Source organism: Coenobita brevimanus, chromosome 45 (genome assembly GCF_032717465.1).
Source record: "Coenobita brevimanus isolate Jiangsu-jjx chromosome 45, ASM3271746v2, whole genome shotgun sequence".
NCBI classification, from domain to species: Eukaryota; Metazoa; Arthropoda; class Malacostraca; order Decapoda; family Coenobitidae; genus Coenobita; species Coenobita brevimanus.
In genome coordinates this window covers 10,430,523-10,453,963 of record NC_136998.1, presented here as the reverse complement: position 1 = coordinate 10,453,963, position 23,441 = coordinate 10,430,523, and the positions used below count along the sequence as shown (strand labels likewise).

Below are 23,441 nucleotides of genomic sequence, written 5' to 3'. Positions count from 1 at the left end.
AAAAAGACATTAGCTCTCGGTCACTATAACTAAAGCTTGAGTTAGTTAAGTTTGCTGACTGTAGGTAAAGTTTACCAACTCTAGATTAAGGTGACAAACCCCCACAAAAAGGTGCTTGCATTATGTTAAGGTTACCAACTGATGGTGGATGGGGCTTGCTGACCCTAACTGCTGCCGTTAACTAGGCGATGGTGCTTGAGACTTACAGGCCTGTGACTGATCATCAGGTAAAGTTACCAACATTCAAAATAGCAAATACAAAAAAAGTACATTCCCTTGGTTAAGGTTGCTAACCCGAGGTTAAGGTATTAGGGTATGGTTTTTATCTCTGCAATAACTGAAAGAGAAATTCAAATGTATCGTACTAACCCAACAATACCTGGAACTTTAAATGCGATTTTTATTCATCCATTCACCTCGACGGTCGAAGATGACATATGATCGCACTATTCAGCTTACATATGAACCACTCGGTTCCGAACATCGACGATTCCAACAAGCAATGGATCTACGAATACAGGGGAAGAGTTTATCATCGCCTTACCAGCTGGTGCATATGAGAGTCAAACCGATTATAAGAAAATACAAATGCAACTCTCACTCTATGGTCAGGAATATGCATTTGACATCACAAAAGAAAAATACTGCCCTCAAATGTGTGACTCACATTAAGAATCCCCACGTCAAAATATTCATGAATCGTCTCCGCTCACTGCGACACCTCACTGGATTTACAGGGTATGGTCTCGACAGCGCTAGTGGACATGAGGGAGAGAACTTGGTGACCGTCATACCCGTAAACTCTCTCCTGGTGAACTGTGATATCAGTGGGGGATCCTGTGTGAATGGTTCGCTGAGTCCTATTCTCTGCGGCTTCCCCGATTTCCCTCCTGGCTATGAAATCAGTGAAAAATAATTCTTCATGATTTACCTGCCTATCACCCTTGCAGTGATTAACTCCATTCACAGATGGTTAACTAGTAAGAATCACAAACCTCTCGGTCCACACTGTGAAAAAATAACCCTTCGACTGCATTTGAAATCAACATTTCCCTCTTATAAAAACTATTTATTTCAACTGGCGTCAAGGTTTGGAAATAAATGACTCAGCCAAAAGGTTCAAGTTCCAGGGATATGAAACATACATGGGCGCTGATTTGAATAAATCAGGCGACATCTACATCGTTATCGACAAGCATGACCTGTACCCTCTCCCATCAACGACTTACATCTGTACTGATGGTAAGTTAGCGAAAGGAGATGGAACGTAGGTCAGTCTAAATGATAGCGAAATCTTTGACATCAATAACGGTCTTGTTTATCTCTTCAGCCTGAGTGTGTATTAACTGGGAAACGAAATAGATAGGTATTCCTGTCCTGAAAATGCATCCACCATGAAGCCACTCATAACCTACCCACGGGAGTATCCTGAGGGAATAAGCTTTATGCGGCATACTGAATCGAACAAGGGTTTGACAGATGATAAAAACATAGGGTTTACAGAGAGATTTCATTACAGTATATGTTAAAGCATGCATATCTAAGTATGGGGAATTTCGGCTGTGTCATTTTCCTTACCCCTCTTTTTAGATTCTGTGAAAACTGTAATAAGGTGCTCTGTGGAATTAAACACCAGTTAATACTATGAATGGAGTGCAGCCTTCACGATGCCATAGTCAATTGTTGCGTTCGAAGCAGTGACACAAATAAAGTTCCTAAAGAAAAACATTCTATCGAAATTGAGTAGGCGAATTCCAAAAAAGTACAGCCAACTGATATGTATGATATTCATCTGGTTAAAGGCATCGTGAATAAAGCCCTAATAGACGTAAGCTTCCTCAGCGATCGGTGAGAAAACGTAGAGGTTAGTGTTGGACAAACACAATTTGATAGAAGCCTACATATAAATCCTTGGATTTCAAAAGAACAAGAAAGATGATCAGAAGCACTCTAAAGCTACATTCATTCACTAAAGCGTCACCCACGATAATGTTTACCTGAACTGTAAAAGGTATCCTGAAATGGATCTAGACATTGCTTTCGAGCAGGATATCTTTACTAACTCTTGTAAAATGCTAATCGATGAATATAACCACGATATCCACAAAGAGGGCTGCTCCATCTCACTGATCGAATATAAGAAATTTATTCCATGATGTTATTACTCTGTCTGAGAAGCTTAAGAATGCCATCACCAACATCAGGATTAAGGACAAGTTCAAAAACATTATCATTACACAAACGAGTGCTTATGCACACATCTTCTCAGGCCTTCAGTGAAATTAGAAACGAATGGCTAAAAGATGAACATATTCAGTAACGGACCATCCACCAATGTCCATCGACGCCCAGTACCATAGCCACCTAAACACTCACGATCTCACCACCCAGGCTCAGGCTTACTCCCATCACAAAACATCATCCAACAACACTGTCCATTGACAGCGCTACAAAATATCCCTCTCCTTCCCAAAACCCATGACTCCAGCAGGTGGGCTTGCATTACTCAAAATATACTCTAGTAACTGCACTTCACACTCACCTAAGGCGCACACAAAAACTCATGACGCACACATCTATCGCTGCCCACATCACCAACATCTGAAATGAGAGTAGCGTGTAAAATGAGGAGATGAGCACTTACTGACCAGAGGGAGGTGTGGGCTAACACCATCATTAAATGTGCTGCTAATATAAGTGCTTAAAGTACTTAAGATGTGTGATGAGTAACATAGGAAGTTTACAGAATGAAGAGCACGAAAATGTCCGGGGGGGCGGAGTAGAATGGTTACTGGTTCACTGAAAGTAGTGATAAGGAATGTGGAAGTGCTTGTGCGTCTGTCTGTTTGTCCGTGTGTAAACTAAATATTTCAAATGGTTTTGATCCAGTTTTAGCCAAACTTTGTGGAAGTATTGAGGGTCAGCAACTCAGTGACATAAACATTTCCATGTCTGCCCTACGCGTGTCTGGCAATAAGGCGGGAGGCCGTGACAAAGAGCCTACGTGAAGAGAAAGAGGATTATTACACCAGCACCAGCAATAACAGGAAACAGAGAAAATAATAACATTTTCCCTTCGGGATATGTAAGAATAAAGAGCTTAAATCACACTGCACGATCGCCATCCAACCATTCATCATCCGTTTGTATACTGGTCTATCCGCAGCGTACGGGTCGTAGTGGTCCAGGACAAGGGTGTTATTTCAGCCATTTAATATGACCAGTCAGTACCGTATGAATGACATTACGTGAGTAATACAGTAAATCTTAACCATTCCTTAGAAATGAATCCAGAAAAGCCACGTCCTGCACCACCAGGAGCCTCTTTTTAGATAATATAATTAGTACTTACTTTAGTACAAGGTTTCTTCAGTCGTTCATAACCTTACTTGCCGCTCATTGCAGGAAAGAAGGCAGTTCTTTACTGAGTGAACGGATGGTGGCAATTGTCACCTACCATACAATATCACCTCACAACATGCTTGCTACCTGCACACTATATTAGTCAAATTTATGTACACCTGTCTTAAAGAACGAGTTTCATCATAAAGGCAACATCTTTAATTCTTCTAGTTTGAGAAACTTCCCACATAGCTGAATAAAATCATCCTGTGATCGCAGTCATTATGTTAAGTGGTTAAGAGGGAGTAATGGACGCACAAGGAATCTTTCATAACGTGATGAAAATCGACTGCCGAAAGCAACAAGAATTAACTGTAAAGAGGCTAAATATCTAACCCCGTAGTAGACAGGATCCATCAACATGTTAGTGAAAATCACCTAATGGTAGCAAGAATACGGTACGGTAGTCATGATCGTATTAAAAGTATTCGTAGTAATTGTTTTTGGCCCATGCACCCCCACGGGCAGGTCTTCTAAGGAAAGAAAAATCATCACGTTTAAGCAGATACATAATTCACAAGAAGTCATCAATGTGAATGTGGAGAGGATGGAGGGTGAAAGACTGACGAAGAGAGTGTATGTGAGTGAGGTGGAGGGGGAAAGAGGGAGGGGGAGGCCGAGGATGAGATGGAGAGATGGGGTGGAGAGGTATATGAGAGAGGGAGGGTGTGAGTTGGGAGCAGGGGAGTGAAATGGCGGGGGACAGGGCGACTTGGAGGCGATTTGTTTGTGGCCACCCCAAACGGGATTGAGGCGTCTGGCAATAGATAGATAGATAGATAAGAAGGGACATCAAAAATAAGGCATCTGAAACAAAAAAGTTTCTAGAATTGCACGGAAGTAATACCAGCATACGAAAGCTACAACATAATAACAGTAGGCTTGCCATACATGGGAAAATTATATGCGCAGTGATTTCTTTTAAGAACACAGCACTTTGGTCATCTTCAGGTACGAGAAAACAGAACACGTGTTTGTCAAGTTGGGGACAAACGTGCGACAGATATTCCACTGCATCTACAGCACTTTCACACATAGGGCAGATCTGACCGTTTTCTCATCATATCTAAGAGTATTATTTACGTAATGAGGAGCGCACTACAACCCTACCTTAAAAATGCTTGCCAGTAGAGGAAAGTATGAAACCGAAGTCGTGAAAAGTTAGGCAAACTTTCAGAACCGCAGCAGGGAGAGAGAGGATTGAAGGGGGACAGTGGATCAGCTAAAATTGCGAATAGGAACGTGGCTATGACAAATAAAGTCAGGCAGGACGAGAGAGGCCATTTCCTACTAATCATCATCATCATCATCATCTTTACTGTCATTCAACAATCCCATACCCTCATTCCTAGTAATATACGGGGTAGAATGAATTTAGCGGCAGGACTAGGAAACCAAAGGGATAGGTCAGGTAAGTACCCTCCTAAGGAAAAATAAAATCCACATACATTCTACTATCCTATTCCCCCTTACCCTCGGCTCATTCGTCTTCCCAGCTTTCATTTTGTTGTTTATTAGGTCAGAAACTTTGGTGGCGTTGTTGTTGTTGTTTGCATTTACCTCCCTTTGGGAGGACCTGGCCATTTGGTGGCGTGGTGTGACCCAGCTAAATATTCCGCCTTCGTACACATACCTCGGGCTACAGATTATCCTTAAACCCCCTACCCAGTAGAACAATTTTTTTTTTACCACGTCGAGATAGTTTATTCATTTTCTTTTCAGTTAATAGACAATGAGATATTACTGATCGATCTTTTAGTGAATGTGTTAGAACAATCTCCACTATAAAAATATTCTATTACGTACCAGTCGATAACCACTTCACTTTGCTACGAGCACCTCCTTTATCTGCCATTCATGTTTTCTTCAGATAATTACTGTCAGATATTGGAGACTTTTTTCCTGTTCAAATTATTAGATATCATCAAATGATTCAAGTACGTAATAACCTTCATTAATCCTTTTATTGGGAGGTCATCCTGAATTGAATATAATCGTATGGTGGCACAAAGATAAAAAGTAAAAGTTGTACCCTTGAATGTATTAAGCCCGACGTTGTATGTTAGAGCAACTGTTGACATGCATAGCATGACGAGAAGTGAAATTTATGATGTATATGCCGAATACCACAATTAGAGATGAAATATTCCAAATAGGTTTAAAAGAGGGTAATGTAATTGTTTTTGAACCAATTTAATTTATCAAAAAATATTTAGATCTGACCAGTCATTTTTAAATTTCTGTGTAGGTAGTAGAGGCCAAGACGATTTTATTTGATCAGAGTCGAGCCATACTGAGCTGATTCTAGCCATGTCAGAAGACAAAATTATTATACTGAGATAAAATACAGAGACTTTCTTCAAAAAGATATTTAGAATTCAGCACGTTTGAGCAATCCTAGCCTATAAGAGCCACGAGAAGCATATTTTTGTTGATAAATTACTAAACTGAATGAGAAGGGGTTAGTTTCTTGAAGTGAATTTCTCTGCTTGCATTAAAAACCCTACGTTCCAACGTTCAGGGCGGACTATTTTACCTCATCATTATCATCATCATCATCATCATTAAGAAAACCATCATCACAGTCCCTTTATTATCTCCGCCAAAGATGCTGGACCCATGTGTGTACAAGATCTCATTTCAAAAAATCGGATTTCAATGATATCCGGCGGATAGGTGGGCAGTGGGTTAATAAGGAGTTGGTCAGATTTTGAAGTATATTCAGATCTCGTTGCAAGAACAAATCATAAAATTTATTGGTGTTGGCGGAGGTATGCACTTTCTGGGACTGTGTAATAAGTCAAACAACGACTGTATAATAATTGACATCTATTAGACCTTAAAAGTATCTATCTAGCAGCAAAGAGGAATTACAGCAGTAAATCATAAACACTATTAAAGTTGCAGTCCACTTGTCAGCCCACTGAGTTCCATTGTGCACCTACGAATGCTCTATAGTACAAGGTTTCTTGTTGGATTTATAATCCTAAGGGTATTTTAAGGTATTTCAGACTGGTTGTCCTCTTGAAGACCTTGGGTATTTTTCTGTATGCAAATTAGAGCGACCATTATTTAAAAATATATATATTTTCATCAATATCTTTGGGTCGGAGCATGATAATGAGACAAATATGGTGTCTAAATCGAAGTTTTTAAGGCCAAGGATTAACATGAAGCCACTGAATATGTTGTCACATGCATTTATTTTGTTAAAACAGAGAACATTATACCAGAATTGGTGGGATAATTATGTCTGTTTGCATTATTAACGATATGGCCATAAGAGGATAAAATAAAAGGCGAAAGTGATATAATTGTATCTCAGTCTGTTGCTCTTTTACGCTAGAACCGAGACAACTATACCACTACAACTAGTCGATTTAAAAAGAAAGAATTAGCTCTGGAGGGACGAAAGTATGAACCTGTAGTAGCTATTTTTATTTCTCGGAACTAGGGTTTGACAATGTATTCAAATATCTGTTTACAGGAATCTGTCTCTGGCATGAAGCATTAGTTCTACATGTATAGCTAGTGATCTGAACTAATTTATATGGTTCCTGCATGAAATCAGAACAGAAGATTTAAGTACATCTAATTTGACTTTTTTTCCTTTTTAATGTGTCCCACTCTGGGCAAAGGCTTCAGGGCCTATATCTCGGGGGCAGTAGCCTATCCCAAGGCCCTGTAGTCCTCCTACTCCTCTACATGTTACCACTTCGGCGCTAACACCCACCTTCCATATTGAGTACATGCTATGGCTGTCTCACACAGGACTGGTGTACTGGTATTAGTGTGTGGGGGGGGGGGATTTTTACGACATGTTGGCAGGTCTTCTGGTAGGTCAGGAAAGTCCGTTTTTATGAATTTCAAATTCTTAAACTGTTCCCTGTCCCAGCCGGGATTCGAACCTGGGTCCATTAGGACTGCAGGCCGCCTCTCTACCAATTCAGCCACAGTTTTAATATGTCATTAATGCAAGGTTGTAATAACATGCACAATATGGAGGAAATGGTAGCATCATCCAGTAATTCACTGTCATCTGGATTCCATTACAAAATTTCTAGTACAATGAAGACAATGCAACAGCTAAAGCATGGCATTAAGGTTGGTGACAAGACTGTCTTCGACATGGAGACTAATTTTCTCAGTCTGCTCATGGTAGGACAACAACGGCAGCTGCAGTTACAAAGTATCTTCCAGTATGAGTTGTGTGCAATCCCTTCCTTACTCGCTGATAAGTATGGCTGCCTGCGCAAGGGCAACAAATCTGAACATGCCAGACGTCTTGGTGTCCTGCAGCAGAGTGCATCAGCTCCCGTCATTATCAGTGTGGATGCACAGCAGCTCCTGTATCACATAACATGGCCTCACGGTGGTGATGCATCTGCGCTTGCTGAGAATAGCAAGCGCCAGCTCTCACTTCACTCTTCAAATAGTCAAAGGATTTTGGTGTTCGACAAGTACCACGACCTCTCAGCCAAAGACCATGGCCATCAACAGTCCACTACCCAACAGAGATACCATTATGAAGAACAAACACAACATACAGCAGCTTTCGGCAGTAATATCTTCGTTCAACCTGGGACATAATACAACTTTAGACGATCGTGATGACGGTGTCTTTTCTTATGACGAAGCTGATATCGCAACGATTACATACTTGTGCAAGCAGCTAAGTGTAATCAAGTAACCAGGATCCTCAGTAACGATACCGATGTGCTTGTATTGCTAATTTACTGGGTTTGCAAGGCTCAGCTGCACCAAACATGTAGAGTTCAGATGGACTGTTGGAATGGAGAAATTGTGGATATCAATAGGACCTGTAAGAAGCTGAGTCCTACATGTTTACAGTTTTTGGGCATCCATGCACTATCCGGTTGTAATACTGTATCGTATCCATTTAAAAAAGGGGAAATTGGTTCTCTAAATATCTTGCAGGCAGGAACTTCTCTTGATTGGATGAGATATTGGGTGAGGAAGATGCAACAGAAAGTGATCTTATGAAAACAGGACAGGAGTTCTTTGTGGCATTATATGGTCAGCCGCTAGTCACCTCAGTGAATGCAGCCAGCTACAGGATCTATACAGGGAAAAAAGGGACCTCAGTGTGTATCAAGGCCCTGCTTCCCACAAATGCCAATCTGTTTCTCCATGTACAGCGAGAACACTTCTGAATGATATTGTGGAGAGCAGCTGATCAGCCAGGCCCTCCAACAGTGGATATCGAGAAATTTGGACGGAATGTGAAGGGTGGAATCCCATCACCCATATTTGCTGCTGATTCTCCAGCTCCTCCTGGCCTAATTGATGTTCTCCGTTGTGGTTGCAAAGCAGAGGGCAAAGCCTGCACCTATACAACCAGCTCTTGTCACAGAAACCAATTATCCTGCAGTATCTGTTGCATATGTGGAGGAATAGATGGATGTCATAATCCATTCTTGCTTAAAGCCAGTAATCAGTGGGATGAGGTTGATGACTGTGATTGTTCTGATGTGGATGATAATTTGCTAGATGACATTTTAATATGTACTTTGTTAAATTTTTGCATGTTTGCATGGTTTAACAGTGTGTTTGTCTTACTGCCATTCAATTGATCTAGTTGTGTATTAACATTGCCAGCGATACATACTGTATGATGTAATGTTAAAGGAATTGTGGTCCTTGCAAACATAGCTGAATTACATTGACTGCACCATATGATTGCAAAATTAATCCATTAGAAAATCTTGAGCAGTAGACCACAATGAGACGTGTATTGGCGGCAGATGGGCTGTATCATTAACAATGCAGAAAAGCGTTTCACCCCATTTCTTGGTAACATAAATATTTCTATTTAGCCGAAATATATGCACATGACAACATATTCGGCGGCTTTATGGTAATCCTTGACCTAAAAAATGTAGGCTTAGACATCACATGTGTCTTATTCTCATGCTCAGATCCTAAAATATTGATAGAAATAGATTTTTCAGTAATGTCGGCCATAATTTGCATATAACAAAAATTGCCCAAGGTCTTCTTAAGGATAACCAGCCTGAAATACATAAAAAAAAAAATCTCAGGATTGCAAACCCACCAAGAAACCTTGTACTATAGAACATTCATAGATCCACCATGTTGGCAAATGAACTATTGGAGGTTTGAGCTCTCTGAGGGTTTCTTGTTATCAGTGGGGTGGTAGGATACAGACACTGGAAGGACTCAGAGAGCACATACATTCGGCACAGGCAATAAAATTAATGATTTATTGCTGCTATTCCTCTTTCCTACCAGACGAATAATTTTTCGGTCGCACATAGTAAATTATTCCGACGGTCTTAGTTTGCCCTGCAACAGTCTCAGGGAGCACATGTCTCTGTAAACAGCAATAAAGTTCATCATTATTATTTGCATCCTGATGCAGACCCATCCCAGAATCTAATCAACCCTTCCTAGACTCATTGTTCACCTATCCACCATGTTTAGTTGACATCCAAGAACGACAATATTTTATTACTCGTATATCTTGGACACAGTGAGGCAAACATACACAGGTGCATCAGTTGCTTCCATCCAAGTTTGTCGTCAGAAGTAATACCAGTAACTGAAAAAATCATTTGTGCTATCACTAATGAAATACACCCTACGGTGTACTCATCATATCGTTAAGTCTCAATGCTGTATGTATTACATTTCTTTTTAAGAGAAAGGATGTATAATTTCCATGTTTAGCCATCCTGTACAGGCATGTTTGACCCACGCCTTCCCGCTGTGCTAACCCCCCCCCCCATAATAATAATAATAATAATAATAATAGTAATAATAATAATAATAATAATGCTTATTTTCACCATCTAGACCACTAAGAACTTTCAGTAACTTAACATCAGAATATCCACCAATCATTCATCCCTCCTATGCAGGCGTCCCCAGGGCGGTAGGTGGAGGTGTTTGGGAGCACAGAGGTGCAGAAACAAGGAAGCTTTGGGGTTGTTGTTGTTGTTGTTGTTTAAAGATTCCCTGCACCTATAGTGCAGGCCAGGCCATAAATTTTGCCCGGTCAGTGGGGTATGGGCAGGTTAAAAAACAGTAAGAGGGGAGGACGGGACCCTGGGATTGCCCAGCACACACGTCCAGCCTTGGGGTGGTGGCGAGATGTTCAGTTGAGGACACAAGTCAGTGACCCTGGCGGGTATTCCGGACGGGGCGTAGTCACTTCTCCTACAGATCTACAATAATTGGAGTACTGCCACATATCCTACACATAGGTGGTCATATTTCCTACACAAAAACAAGTATCCAGCACATTTCCTACACAAAAACTGAGTACCCCACAGGGCACATCTACAAATTTAGCAGTTTTAGAGTAGTGACATATTTCCTACAGAGATCAGCATATATCCTACACTCAAAAATCTCTTCTGTCACATATCCTACAAGGATACAGCATATCTCCTACACACAATAATCTGTTCTGTCACATTTCCTACACTGTGTAGCCCCCCCCCCCATCGGGGCGCCTCTGTACTCGGCGCTTCTGGCTCACTACACTCCTGACGACCTTGACCAGTCAACAAGTACTTAGCTTGTTATATGTCCGTTCTGCGCAGTATTATGGAGCAACCATAATAGGGAGAAAAGTTTCGTTCACTTTCAGACATGAGTCGAGTTTAGTCTCGATCCAGCAGTATTTGTTTCTCCATTCGACGGGACAGACGGCATTTCTGATCCTTGTACTCCACTACTCCTGGACCAAGCATGGCTAGTATTGAGGGGAACATCCGCTTCAATGCAGTGGTTTACAAAGACAACTCTGGATTCCGGTACCTCCAAAATGTGGCCAGAAACAACAAACTGTACCTGCGTTGCATTCAGCACCCCAACTGTGGAGGAAGAGCCGTATTGTCTGAGGTAAAAATTGTTGTAAAATGTTATAGACCGGGAGCTTGGTGAGATTTAATCAACATGTTGAGTACAAAATTACTGAGGTGCTTATATTCCTGTATTTATTGACAATTACTTACTATTTGTACGTGGCATATTGATAAAAAATAATAATTTAGGCCATCTAATAATTAGCGCCATCTAAGTTATGCACAAGTGTTGTTCTGTGATGGTGGTGTGAGGTGTTGTTCTGTGGTGGTGGTGGAGGTGGTGGTGTGAGGTATTGTTCTGTGGTTGTGGTGGTGGTGGTGGTGTGAGGTGTTGCTCTGTGGTGGCGGTGGTGGTGTGAGGTGTTGTTCTGTGGTGGTGGTGGTGGTGTGAGGTGTTGTTCTGTGGTGGTGGTGGTGGTGGTGTGAGGTGTTGTTCGAATTATTAGGCAGTCATATTTTACAGACAACTGGTGTCATCAGAGCAACGCAAGGTCACAACCATGAAGCATCCGACTTTGCTGCAACAGATCTGAGGAACACTCTCAAGAGGAAGGCTGTTGAGGAAGTGGGCTCTACCAGCAACTCCGAGATCTTCAGGCGGGTAACAAGACATCACCCACATGTAGCAGAAGTGTCTTTCTCATCTGTAGAGCGCAGCATGCTTCGAGTCAAGCGCCGAATTCAACCGAGGCAACTACACACTGCAGAGGAGTGTGCCAACATTCTAGAAAGCCCAGAGGCCCAGGCCTTTAACGGAAACCTCAGATCTGTTATCACAGATCAGGGAAGTGGTCATTTGGCAACGATTTTTTACTCTCTAACTCTGGTACCACTGATGACCACAATTAAGGAATGGAATTTTGACGGTACTTTTTACACTGTGCCTGCACTCTTCTACCAGCTCTTCACATTGCTTGGCTTTTACAAAGGTCATTCATTCCCACTCATCTTCACTTTGATGACCTCAATGTCTCAAAAGTTGTATGATCTCACAATGCAAAATGTGAAGGAACTCATCCCCAACCAGAATCCCGAACAAGCAATGGGTGATTTTGAAAGCAGTTCTGGTAAAGCATTTCGCTCTTGCTGGCCACAGGTTCAGATAGGGGGCTGTCAGTTCCACTTTTCACAAAACCTGTACCGGAAAATTCAGAAACTGGGGCTAACTGAACTTTACAACGACAACAAGCAGTTTAATAAGTCGGTCAAAAAGATCATGACACTAAGTTATATGCCAGCCAATCGGATGCATGAAGCAGTTGACTTTGTTCCAAGAAAATTTTGATGTGAATGATCATTCCCGGGCAAAAATTACTGCATTCAAAACCTACATCACAGAGTACTGGATTCGAAAAGTCACCCCACAAGGGAAGTCTGTCTTCGAATTTTCTCGTGGACCTAACAATGATGCAGTCACATCACAGAAGACTAAAAGCCATTGTCCGCCAGCACAAGCCAAACATCTACACTTTCCTAGCTCATCTGAATAATCTGATAACAGACACAACTAAGGACACTGAACGTGTGGATGCTGGCTTGGACATCGCTCGTCAGAAAAAGGAGAAGTTTATTAGAAACATTGAGCGCAGGCAGAACTTGAAAGAAAAATTACAGATTGGAACATACACATTGACCCAATAGATCGATGCTGTCGCTTACAGATTTGATAGCTCTGTTTCATCATTTCAACTTCCTGGAGACAGTGCTGATGAGAGTGGGGATGAGCATCAGGGCCCTGACAACAACGGAGCTGGTGCACAAGATGTTCCTCCCGAACTTCGGTGCAGCATCTGTCTAAGGCGAAGGGAAAGGACAGTTGTTCTTCTGCCCTACCGACACGCTTCCTCCTGTGCAGATTGCATAACTATCCTTGTGTCAGCAGCAGATAATAACAACCCTGCAACATGTCCCACTTGTCGTACTGCCATTCATGACAGGCTTGAGGTTTTCATTTAAAAAGTGCCATTGTAATGTTTCATTTAATATACGTATGTTTTAGTGAGTAATTAGAGCGCTGGGAATCTCACCCTTCTTTGGGACAGGCTGAATGAAAGCAAACTTCCAGCAAGAAAGAAAGGTACAAGTTGACAGACAAAGGCTAAAGAGTTTACCTAGGCAGGGTGTAAGCACAGAGGCACAGTTCTTGAGGACAACAGGAGGGACCCCATCATGCCCATATGCCTTGTTAGCACTGAGGCCAGTGATGGCAGAAGGTACTCTTTCATCAATTAAAGAAATTTTAATGTCAACCAGGAGGTAGTAAGAGTGGGGAACTGATGGAGGAACAGCACTGGAATCGTCTAAAGTGTACTTGGAGGAGAAAATCTTAGCAAAAAGTTCTACATTATCAGTAGAAGGAACAGCTACTGAGTCATCAGAGTAGAAAAGAGGAGGGAAGGATGGTGAGGTAAAGTTGTTAGAAAGGTTTTTGGTAAGGTACCAGAAGGAGTGGGATGAATTTGAGTTGTAGATTTCAAAGCATTAAATATGAATGAAAATATTTTTAGCAGTGTAAATAACAGACTTAGCATGATTCAGGAGAGAAACATAAAAAAAAGTTGGGATTTAGGGGTGGATTGGGTCTGGTACCTTTTGCAGACCTTCTCTTTGTTGTGGAAAAAATTTGAGCAAGGGTGCTTATACCAATTTTTTTTTGTCACTAGTCACTGGATAAGCGAAAGGAATGCTTAAGTACTGTTATGCAGTATAGTCTAGGCTTTACTGTTATGCAGTATAGTCTAGGCCCCGACTTATTGGGTCCAGGCTCGGTGCAGCCTTGGGTCCTTTGTTCTCGACCGGGTCAGAGTGCACAGACAAGGAAGAAAAGTCCAAACACGACTCACTCCTAGCTCAGACTCTGTCGGGTGAGGAGGTCTGGCCGATTTCTCTCGAGCTCTGAACTCTGGTTCGTTTACTCGTGACGATTTTCGCCTGTTTTCCTCGTTTTTTGCCTGTTTAGGACTTAGTCCCTGGCATAGAGGAAGAATTTCTGCTACTTTCCAGGTTTTTTCTCGGACTTAGTCTCCGATTGCCTGGGTGTGAGTGGGAGTGTGCGTGTGTTTGTGACTTTTTTTTTTTTTTTTTTTTTTTTTGCCTGCCGTTAGTGTCCCCCACCGTAGTACGACGCCGAACCCTGAAGGGGTGCCGTTAGGGCACTTCCATGAAGGGGGGCCTTTAGGGCCTGGTTATAGGAGGCGGTGAGGGCGGCTCTGTTAGATTAGGGAAGACCCGAAAGGGGCAGTGGCGGGGCCTCCCATCGCCCTTTAGAGGGCGGGGAGCATAGGTTGCCCGTCACTGTAGGGACCTGGCCACTTTTGCTGTTTTTTGTTTGTTTGTGCTGTTTGAGTGGTTGTGTGTGTGAGGTGTGTGTGTGTGTGTGTTTTGAGTTTTTTTTGGCTGCTGCTGTGAGCAGATGAAGGGATCCAGCATCCCTAGGCCCCAGGGGCATTCCCGCCTCCCGCTTCCTCAGTCGAGGCCCTCCATCCCGTGTCCTGCCACAGGCACGAAGCGGGAGCGTCACAACTCTGACTCGAGCTCCCACTCGTCAGCTCACGAGGTTTCCTGTGCCAACCCCTCTCTACCCAAGTCTGCGGGAGTGGTACCTCGCTCGCGTGGTGCCTCTACCCGTTCTGCTAAGGCAGCCCGCAGACATGAGGCTATGGAGGAGGTTGCACCTGCTCCTCCCTCTCTCTCTTCCACCAAGGGCACTTCAGCTTCCCTACGTGCAGTTGCCAGCCCTAATCCACGGCAAGGCACCCCCGTGAACCGAGCCCTCGGTCCGCAGCCTCGCGCTCCCACCTGCGCACCCTCTCACGAGCCTAGGCCGGCTAGGTCTCCTCGTATTCTCGAGCGGCTGGAGGTCCCGTCGGAGGCTCCTGCTGCGACTCAGATCTCCCCCTCTGCTGAACCTGCTCTGCATGATGATGAGGGTTTCACCCCCGTGGTACGCAAGGGATCGAGGCGTGCTCGCCAGGGAAACGGCCCTTCTCCGGCAGTACGCACTGGGCCTCCCATCAGGGGTCCCTCTGCTGCTCGTCCCTCCGTGACAGTAGCTGTGCGTCCGCCGCCCCGCTCTGCATTCCCAGCTTTCTGCGTGCCGGTACAGGACGGGCATGCGACAAGTTACGACGCCGTCGCTGCACTAGAGCGCCACCTGCCAGGGCTACGCTGCTCCAACCTGATAGGTCGGGATGGAAGCTCGGTGTTGGTGCCGAAGGACGAGGGAGCCTACGACCTCTTAAGAACAGCTCTGCAGGACGAGGCCTGCCCTGTGAAGCTAGTCGAGCTGACGCCCGGCCAACAGTCTACGAAGGCAGTTGTAATGGGTTATCCCTTGCGAATGCCTATGGAGATACTGCTCCAGCATCCTCAGGTCGAAGAGGCAACCCGCTGCCAGAAAGCGCGGACCAGGGAGGAGACTCGACAGGTCATCGTCACCCTGCGGGGTCCTCTGATCCCTGTTATCGACCTGGGGAACTGGGGAGAGTACCACCTCCGCCCCTTCACCCCCGAGCCACTCCGCTGCTACAGATGCCAGCGATACAGGCACCACAGAGCCAATTGCAACCGGCCTGTGATCTGTGGGATGTGCAGTGCCCCACACGACACGGAGAGATGCCTTGCAAAATTCAAGGCCAAGGAGCCAGTCTCCACCCGCTGCCCCAACTGCTCGGGGAAACACCATGTGTGGCACCCCAGCTGTCCAACCAGAATTGCTCTGGTCGATCGTGGCCGAGAATTCCAAGCTGCCTGGGTGAGGGAGAAGCAGGTGAGCAGCAGCAATCCAGCACCTCCGGGCACTTTCATTTGGGGGCAGCAACGTCGTCCAGCAGCGACTGCACCCCCAGTACTAGACGAGAGAGCGTTTCCGCCACTTCAACCTGCTCTCACTCGTCACACGACGACCGCGGAAGTCCATCACCCTCCTCCACCCAAAGTCCAGAAGATAGTCGAGGAGTCTCCTCCACCAATGCCTCACAACACGGACTCTCCTCTCATAGTGTTTACCAGAGAGGAACTGCGAATGCTGGGCGCAGAAATTGCCAGAAGCCTGGCTCAGATGCTGGGGTCGATCCTCGGCAGGCCTCTGGAAACGGCGCCACTTATACAGGCCGTCAACGTCATGGTCGACCGAGTGGTGGAGGCAAAGGAACACCCTTGCCCTTCTGCCCTGGCACCTCCAGCATCATCTCCCACACAGACAACCATGGAGGAACCGCTACCCAACCAGCCTCATCTGCCTCGCCCTTGCATGTCAGACATGACTCTGGGGCTCACACCAGCCACAGCAGCCATAGAGGAAGAGCGAAGGGCTCTTGGCCTCCAGACAGATCCTCCCCAATGCCAGACACAACTGTCAACCCCAACCCATACGATGGAGGAGGTTCGTCTATGTCTCTCTCCGGACGGCAGGATGACACCTCCCTCAGAATCCTCCAGTGGAACTGCCTAGGAGCACGGAGCAAGCTCCCGCTCTTGCAGGAGGCGGCTGTGAGGGACCGCCCCCATATCATATTACTGCAGGAGACCCTGCTCCCAGACAGTTCCACATTTCGTCTCACGGGTTACACCACCCATCTCCTCCCGTACGTTCGTGGCGTCACACGGGGATGTGCCGTTCTGGTTCAGGACCGCATTGCGTGCACGGATTGTGAGCCCCCTCCTTTCTGTGGACCTGATGTGGAGGTCCAGGGCGTGGTTCTCCACCTGGCTGAGTCGCCTCTGACGGTATATAACATATACCGGAGCCAGAGGGGCACTCTAGAGTTGGGAGATTTGTTCTCCCAAGCTGCTGGGGGAGCCGTGTATATAGGGGGCGACTTCAATGCCCACCACGCCCTTTTATCTTCGCCTCTTCAGTCCAATGAAGCAGGACGGCACATCTCTTTGGTTCTGGAGGAGATGGGTGGTGTCTCCCTACTCAATGATGTGACAGAACCCACCCATATTGGGGGAGGTCGCCTCGATCTCTCCCTTGTCTCAACACCACTTGCGGGTCTGGCGTCGTGGTCACTCCACCCCCACCTTGCGAGTGATCACTTCGCTCTCAGGGTTAACCTGCCTCTCGCTCCCCTCCCGCCACCCCCACCTCCACCACCACGGTGGGACCTATGCAGGGCGAACTGGACTGCCTTCGCTCGTGCTCTCACAACGGCCTTCGAGACATCACCTCATGCCTCGGATCTCGATAGTCAGGCAGATCAGGTAGCACGCATTTTTGCGCAAGCTGCCTCTCTTGCCATCCCCGTGCAGTGACGCTCGGCGAGGTGCTACCGAGACGGCTGGATCTACTGCGACAGGGTCAAGGAATTGAACAGGAGACTCAATGCGGCTCGCAGGCAGTACCGGCGGTGCCGTACATCTCCGCACCGTCAGTACTTGGTTGCAGTGACACGCCATGTGGCTTCAGAGAAACGCCGCCTTAAGGAGGAGACGTGGATCGGATGGTGTCGGACGTTGGATTCTCACTCCACTCTCCGTGAGATGTGGAGAAGAATCAAGTCCATCTCCGATCCACGTCCCCCCCGTCCTCCATCTCATCCTGACCCTGCCGCTGAGGCCAGCCATCTTGCTCAGCACTTCGCCGACCGCTCTGCCTCGTCTAATCTCCCGCAGTCTGTCAGAGCCCTACAGGAACAGCTGTCCGCCTCTCGCACTGCAGCAATTCAGGCAGCATGTGATAGGCCTGACCCTGCTGACTGTCTCATCACCAGTGGGGAGCTCCATAAAGCGCTGCAGCGCAGAGAGGACACTGCACCGGGGCTTGACGGCCTCACATACTCTGTCCTAGCAAATACCGGAGATTATGGTAGAGCACGTCTACTTGACCTGCTCAACCTATCGTGGTCTGAGGGGCGTCTTCCGAGGTCGTGGAAGATGGCTGTTATCCACCCGATTCCAAAACCTCGTGATCCCGCCGCCATGCGCCCCATCTCCCTCCTCAGCTGTGTTGCCAAGACGGCTGAGAGGGTTGTGCGGGCTCGCCTTGCTTGGCGGCTGGGACCACTGCACCCAAGGATTTATGCTTTTCACCCTGGCAGGAGTACCACCCACTGCCTCGCATCATTCCTTGGGGAGCTGAGGGGAGGAAAGGGAATGGCCGTCTTGCTCGACCTTGAGAGGGCGTTTGAACTAGTGAACCCAACGGTTATCTTGGCGGCTCTTGCAGCCAGGGGTGTGGGAGGCAGGTTACTATCCTGGATCAAGGATTTTTTCACTGCTCGATCAGCGGGGGTCCGATTTCAGGGGCATCTCTCCCCTTTTTCTCACCATGACAATGGCACCCCTCAGGGAAGTGTCTTAAGCCCGCTCTTATTTAACATCTTGATGGAGGGGCTTTTAACCATTGACTATGGGCCTGGCATAACACTACTGTGCTATGCAAACGACCTAGCCCTCATTTTTACCCGCAGGGACTGTTTTTCGCAGGCATATTCTGCCCTCTCCTGCCTGCATGAAAAATGCAATGAGCTAGGGCTCAAAATAAATCTCACAAAAACCAAATGTCTGCCCTTTGGCCTCCGTCCCCCTGACTTCCCGGTGCTGCTCGGAGGCCACCAGCTCACCGTGGTCACTTCGCACCAGTATCTGGGGGTCTGGTTTGACGGGGGCCTCACCTTTGGCAGCCACGTCCGATATCTGAGGAAGCATGCCTTAACTCGCATGGCTGCCCTCCGATACCTTTCAAGACGGAGTCTGGGGGCATCATATGCAGTCCTCCGCACTTTTTACATCCACACGATCCGCTCTCTTGTGGACTACGGAGCAATCTGCTTGTCTGGCCTCACACCGCCAATCTCCAGATCGCTGGAAGTCATCCAGAATGATGCTCTACGAATCATGCTGGGTGCTCCACGTTGGACCCGGATCACTAACTTACGGATGGAGAGTGGTTTGTCGTCGCTGGCGCACCGAATAGCACTACGAGTGACGCTTATCACTCACCAGTTAGTGCAGCGCCGACCAGAACTGCCAGTCTCTGCCCTGCTCCTACGACTACTACGACGACCACCTGAGCCGCTCCCCCAACGCGACTGGGCCCGAACTACAGCGGCTCTTATCCACAACCTGGAAGTCGCGCCTTGTCTCTGCCAAGGCCCTGATTCCCCATTTCCTGGGTTTCAACACCCACCGCCATGGAGGCCACCTCCATTCCACATTCTCACTCCAACGGAGGCAAAACCTCGCTCCTCTATCCCTGCCATCCTGCGACAAGAGGGTCTCAGTCAGGTGGCTGCTCTGCACTCCCCGGGCTCGGCCACTTACTTTACAGATGAGTCGGTCCACCCTGATGGCTCTGCTGGGTCCGCTTTCGTCCTTGGAAGGACAGTTGAATCATGGCGCCTCTCCCCTGGTGTATCTGCATTTCAGGCAGAGCTCGCGGCAATTCTGGGTGCGTTGAGACATGCTCACCATCATCATTACCAATGCATCGTTGTTCATACAGACTCCCTTTCTTCTCTGCAGAGGTTGCGCTCATTCTCACTGCAAGACAATATCTTTCTCATAACGGCCATCCATACATTTGCAACCCTCCTTGTCCAGAGAGGAGCCACTATCACTCTTCATTGGCTCCCAGGACATGTGGGGATCACTGGGAACGAAACAGCTGATGTCGCTGCACGCTCCGCCTGCTCTCTGCCAGAGATCACGTTCCCACTTCTCCCCGGCCCATCACATGTCCGTGGCACTTTGACTGCAAAAATAGGTAGGCTGTCTCGGGTGGAGCACCAGCTTTGCGTCACTGAAGGTTCCACATCTGCGACTTGGTATGCCACAGCCACATCATACTCTCCTTTGGTGCCTCCCCCAGGCCTGCCAAACTATCTTTTAGTGCGACTTAGAAGATTACGAATGGGATTCCCATGCTATAAGCAGATTAAAAATGCGGCAACAGATCCGTGTGCTCATTGCTTAGAGAGGTCGGATACGCCTCTCATCCATTACATACTTCACTACCCTGCCACAGCTCATCTCAGATCTCGTCCCGCAGCTGGCTTTGCCCAGTCGGGCAACGATTATACTGACGCTGCTGGCATTGTGGCCAGAACACCTTTTAAAATTTTACTACAAACAGTTAGGGACTACCGCCCTCCTCGTTAAATACAGCTTGTGCGCTACATGTGCACCACTGACGGGCTCAATGTTTGCCCGTGTCTCAGCACTGCTGAGACGAATATCCAAACAACAACAACAAACACGACTGGTCAAAAGCACACCTATCTATTAACAATAACCAATTACACACTACAGTCTGTGACCAAACCTGGATAATACAGAATATTCATATTGCACAGAAGAATATGCCTTACACTAATATCTCCACCTAGTTCATATAGCATTTGACCATACACACAGTAATATGTCTTCACTTATACAGAACAATTCCCACACAGAAGTACACTTATATCTCATGCAATATATCAGGTGTGTTTTGTTCCTATAATAATAATATTATACTCCCAATACAGTCTGTTACAGTAGGCACAGTGCGTGACACAGACGGCAGTATATTCTCATTCCCATAAACATTCGCGTGACATAGACGGTGCATTATACTAGGTGTATACATCTTCGTGACATGGACGACAGTATATTCTCATTCAAATACTCATTTGCGTGACATAGACGGCAAGGATGAGAGAAAAAAAGGATAGTCCACTGAAACGTCATAAATTAAGCTCCGCCCAAAATTCATGACGTCACGAGCTAGGCTCTCGTCATCTGGTGAGTGGCGCGCATCACTCACCAGATGGGCCTATCAATCATATCCCTTTTATTTGCCATTAACCAATCACTCCAAAAGCTATTCTCATTGCTATAATATATTGTACTGTACCTTGCCTCTCTAACTGCATTTATTTTCTCACTGCATTCCCGCTCAACCACTCCTTTGTTCATCCATCACCAGATATTCTCCCTTATCACTCTCATCCATAAAACTTAGTTCAATTTCCTTTCCAGTCATGCATGCTACTTCCACTAAAATGCTGATCGTTTTCAGTCTTATCGAGTAGACATACAGAAAACGTTAGTACATAACCAAGGAGATTAAAGACAAATTAATATTTTATGCTTTATAACATAGCCAGATAGGTCACAGACAATCAAATTAATATTTAATGATTTAATTTATAATTTTCCATATATCATATTAGTCTCACCGAACAGTATTATTGAACATGAACATTGTATAGGTTAGATTATTGCTTCACGAGAGAGAGAGAGAGAGAGAGAGAGAGAGAGAGAGAGAGAGAGAGTGTGGTGGAAAAAAAAAAAATGACAATAAGAAGGTGGAGGGTGGAAGCGAGGGAAGAGGAAGGGAAGCAGGAAAGACGAGAACAGGGACATGCCAAAAGGAATGGGAAAAAGACATGAATAAAGTTGAGAAAGGGAGAGAAATACAAAAACACAAAAAATATAGATAGTGAAAATGAAGGGATGGGAAGCAGGGGAAAAGGATTAGGAAAGTAGAGGGAGGGAGGGAAGGATAAAGGTAAGGAAGAAAGTGGAAGGAGGGAGGTGTGGGACGAAGTGAAGTGTGGAATAAATGGTGAGAGGTATGGGAGACAATGAGATGAAGGTAAGAGGGAAGTAACACTTGGGAGAAAAATGGGAGGAAGTGGAGTGGTGATAGGTTAGGGAGGGAAGGAGACAGGTGAGAGAGTGAGGTTGATGAGAAAGAGAGGAGAGAGGTAGGTTATGGAGGAAAGGAGAAAACTATTGAACTGTGAACAGCACTTACTGCATTAAAATGATGCAACTCAAGTTATACATTGTGCTCACTTACTAGGACACTCCAAACTTAAAATATTCTATCACATAATAACATTGTACAGTACAGTACATTGACAACATAACTTGCAATCGTCACTTAATACATAATTACATATTAATATAAAGTATATTATATACGGTACATACATAAAATAATATACCTATGATACATTTTCTTCTCAAAACTGTTCATCCAAATTATTAATACATCTACCAAACTGAATAGACTATTTTGTCATTATTACTCTTAACTGCTCAACATAGTTAATTTACAATTTTCTTCATCTTTTTTCCAGCATTCTTACAATTAACACCCTTACATTCTTTAAGTGCACGATTAAGCTCCCTAATCCTAAAATATATTCTGCACCTAACAAAAAAAGTTGCTACCTCTTTTGGAATGTATGGAGGCAGTGTAACCATTTGCATAACATGCTCAACACTTCCTTTTCCCTCCTTCAGTGATGTGCCATGGTACTTTCTGAATAGGTGTTCTAAATTAAGGAAGAAACTTCGATGTTCAGGATTTATTTTTTTCAAACCACCTTTGTTTATAAATGCATCCCAAGAGCTGCAACTATCATCAGTTAATGAGGTTCCTAATTCTGGATATTTGAATTTGAATTAGTGTACTACAAAACCAAGGAAATGGTCAAATGCTTCTTTCTCGGGAAACGTAATATGCAACACCTCCTCACATTGCTCAACATGGGTTTCAAGTTCATCAGGTGTGGGACTAATCTCTGGAGTGAATACATATGATACAAGATTTCCATCACCATCTGCATTTTCTAACTCTTCTTTTGAAACTTCCTGTACACCACTTGCAATTAAGGGAGTAGATTCCACCTCTGCACAGTTTGTACTAGGTGAAATTACTGAAGTTTCTTTTCCCAGTAGGTAAATTTTCAAGCGATGTTGGAATGACAGTGGTGATGGGTGATCATAACATCTACCCAACTGGCGTATTACACTAAAAAAAATGCTCCAGAACATCCTGATTTAACCTCCTTGTGAGTATATACCTTACATTAAACCTTTCAGAAAGGGAATCATACAGTGTCTCCAGTGACCTACATGAGAGTAAGATCCCTTTCTGAAATGGAAGAAACTTCCCTTTCACTCTTAAAGATTTTATGGTGGACACTGTGTCAGAGAGTTTTTTCATTTGTTCATCACTCTTTTGGAAGGCATGTCTTTTTCCATTTAAGTCTCTCTTAATGCTGCTATTTAATATATCAAACCAGTCATTTATTACTTGAATAAATTCAGAGGTTGAAGACCAGTTACTGCTCTTGATGGTACCACACTGTCCAAAAAATGATATAGCTTTTGAAACAGTTTCTGATAGCAGCTGAACTGCAAACTTTACTCTTTGTCTCTGAGCTCCTTGTACTGAAATATGATGAT

At 45.2% G+C, this 23,441-nt stretch overlaps 1 pseudogene; it reads left to right on the top strand.

Moving 5' to 3' along the window:
- Positions 1 to 11,139: 11,139 nt before the first annotated feature.
- LOC145398287 (uncharacterized) lies at positions 11,140 to 13,211 on the top strand (annotated as a pseudogene).
- Positions 13,212 to 23,441: the final 10,230 nt, after the last annotated feature.